Source organism: Saccostrea cucullata, unplaced genomic scaffold (assembly GCF_032062105.1).
Source record: "Saccostrea cucullata isolate Sc308-1 unplaced genomic scaffold, CSIRO_AGI_Scuc_v1 ctg23165, whole genome shotgun sequence".
NCBI classification, from domain to species: domain Eukaryota; kingdom Metazoa; phylum Mollusca; class Bivalvia; order Ostreida; family Ostreidae; genus Saccostrea; species Saccostrea cuccullata.
In genome coordinates, this window is record NW_026933491.1 from 1 (window position 1) to 3,332 (window position 3,332).

At 36.7% G+C, this 3,332-nt stretch overlaps 1 pseudogene; it reads left to right on the forward strand.

Annotated features, from left to right (window-relative positions):
• The first annotated feature begins 255 nt into the window (after nucleotides 1-255).
• LOC134238495 (uncharacterized) lies at nucleotides 256-3,026 on the forward strand (annotated as a pseudogene).
• Nucleotides 3,027-3,332: the final 306 nt, after the last annotated feature.

Consider the following 3,332-nt stretch of genomic DNA (forward strand, 5'->3'; position numbering starts at 1 on the left):
CAACCGGGAAAACCCCCTTACGAGTACGATTATGACGTGGACACAGCGACTCTATGGGGGGCCCTTCGAAGGGAAATCCGGGATGAAAATGACGGCCAAAGTTCAAGGGGAAGTGTTGTCAAAATGTGACCTTGGCTGAAGGTCAAAAGTGTACAACTCCACAAAAAAAAACCCCGCCCCGAAAATTTATTTTAACAATGCCCGGGAAAAATTTCAGCAGACACTGGAGGAGAACTCACTGAATTTCTTTCCAAGATGGCCAAATTGAGTTCTGGTCCTGCTGAAATAAAAGACCTGGGAACATCAACGAGGTATCCTGTCAATGATTCAAAACACCAGGGAAAAGGCCCAAAAAAGTCGAGAGGTCTGTATATATTAATAGCTTTCCTTTATTTTTTCTAATCCACCTAATTTTTTTAACAAAGAAAAAAATGTCTTATTTTTTAAACCTTAATTTTTTTATTGAATCCAGGGGACGTACGGGAAATGTGATCCGATTACACAGTGTCTGAAAATGGGTGGTACACATTTACAATAAAAAACCAAAACCTCTTGGGTGCACAGAACGCCAGGATACCAGACAGCACTGCAAGGAACACCCTACGGGTGCCATGGTAGGTTATGGGCCCCAGTAAGATTCCCTTTAAAAAAAGAATAGTAGTTTTATCAGTAAAATTATATAAATAATTCCTTAAAAGGAAATCCATCCATCCCGTCATGAAGGTGTCACTCCTGCCAGCAGGAAATCAGCAAATCTGGAGTCCTAAAGGGGATTTCATGTACGAACAACACGTTTCAGCCTTTCTACGTAACGATAAGGGTGTGACAGAAAGCAAACAGACACTGAAATATGTATGAAAAGAGGGAGATCAGCAGCACGTAGGTTTTATTTATTTTTTGTTCATCAAATCCTTCTAGTTAAAGGCTGAATTTTAAAAGAATATTTTATTTTAAGGATCTGTAAGTCGAAAAACTGATATGAACTTTAGATCATTATGATGTTGCCAAAACATGAAAAACCCCAAGGAATTAGAAAACAACTAGTGAACATTTGTGCCCAGACAAAGATGTTCCCAAAACACCCCCTCTTTTTTCCACCTTTTTTCTCTGAAGAGCTGATTCCCCGACACTTAAGGATTTTATTTCCAATGTGGGGTTCTCTCTGTAGCAACAACAACCAAAAGTCATTTGTAACTTTCCCCATGAAAAAGACTTTGTTTAATTTTAAAAGATTTTTTGGGGATGGGGACTAATTAAAATGAAAACTTTTTTCAACAGAAAATTCTTCATGGATGCCATTCCCCTGGCTGGAACCTCAGCCTCGTTGCTATTTTCTAAAATGATCAACACAATGATTGATGGAATCGAAGCTGACATGTGGTTGACAACATTTGCCTTCATTCCCAACCCCACAAAGACATATAAAGTCAGGGAAGCAAATTTAAAAATTATTTTAAAAAAAACAATTCCATTGATTTAATAATAAAAATTTTTGTCTATACAGCCTCTTCTAAAAAAGAATGGGAAAGCCCGCTGGCCTTCAGAAACCTACTGCAAGAACGCTGATGAGAACGACATGGACATCGCTAACGTCATTTCCGCTCTGGGAAAATAAAATTGGATATGGTGTATGTGATGAAAACAACAAAGATAATGTAAAAATATTTTATTTGGTTTGGGGGGAAAAAATTATTTTAATTTTTTAAAAAAAAAATTTTTCCTATTTTAAAATTTAAATCTCTTGTATTTTTCTTGGGTTTGGATGAAAAGGTTCCCATTTTTCCCAAAAAAAGGATTTTAAAGGTCAAGGACCCAAGAATTTCTTTGCATTTTTAAACGCTGATTGGGACTGAACCCTTATGTTTTCCATTTTTAAACCATCAAAATTTTTTTTTTCCCTTTGGGCCTTCGTGAAAAAGGGATCCCCAAAAATCTTCTGTGACTGGAGGGGAAAAATTGAAACTGATCCTGTTAAATTTTTTACCCAGTAAAATTTTTCATTTTTGCTTCATACTTCTTTGTTTTTCCATAAAAAAATTCGGCAGGGAGCAAATCTTTTAAATCCCCCTTTTGGCTAAATGAAGCACTCATATTTTTTAAAGATTTAATTTTTTGAAGTTTAGCATTCCAAAATAGTTGAGGTATTTGGCATCCAATTCAAATTTTTTCCCTCTGCCATACAAAGCTCAATTGTTATCAAATCAGAAATGTTTCCCCCTTTTTAAAAGAAAAAATACATGTCTTCATGAAGGGGGATTTTTTTACATTTCCAGCTGAATTGCCAAAGTTTCCAGTTATTTCATTTTTTTTGGGATTTCCCGTACTGCATTTCGGCGGGGGAGGAAAATTTGAGAAAAGGATCCCTCGTGATTAAAGGCAGCAATGAAATCATTAGCAAAAGGAGACCTAAGATAAGGGTTTCCCTCAACCTTTTTTTTTTTGGAATAGGTTATATCCCCCTTGGATCTTCTTCCCTCATTATTAATTTCTCCATGGCTTTGGGAAATTGGGACTTTTTCCACATGGCGAAAAAAAGCTGCTGAATAGGGGAGTTCTTGGAATGGTGTTTTTAAAGGGGCAATGCTCCCTTAAGTTTTAAAAGATTTGGTGAAAAGGGTGACTCCAACTTAATTGTCTTCCCTTTGGTAAATATTCAACATTTAATTCTTTTGTTTTTTTCCCTTTTTCTGATTTTTGTGAAAAAGAAAACGGCTTTGTTTGTAGGTTAAAATTAAGTGTTCCCTTGAATTTTGGCAATTATTCCACCATATGAACTCCACTGGGATGAACAAAATTTTGGGCCCCAAAGAGTGGACTGATCATCAGGTTAGCGCTGGTAGGGAAGGTTTTGGGAATTGCCAAAAAAACCGGCCCAATGGTCATTTTGCAAAAGTTTTTCAAAAGGGGTGTTCAGAATTGTTAGCTTTCTTATTGCCCCATTGCCCCAGGGTTTTTTTGTGATTGTGTCTCCAGTAGGAAGGACAACGGATGATCTGGTAACAGTTTCACCTCGCTCGTTGGATTGATCCATTGTAATCTTCAGTGTTTTCAATTCATCTAATGACTCATCTTTGCTTCAATTTCCACTCATTAATCCAACGGGGGAAATGTTAAATGTACCATCAATCAAAGCCATTGATTTCTTGTTGGACAGATACTCAATTTTACCAGATAAAGGATAACCTTGATATTGTGAGGACACAGTCAGGGTCTTGGAAACTCCATGACAGAAAGGTATGTGTTGAGGAGGCAATGCCACTGTTTCGTTTATAATGTTGATCAAGGAGAAGACTTTCTTTCCTTTAGTAATGTAATGAATTTGGTTATCGATC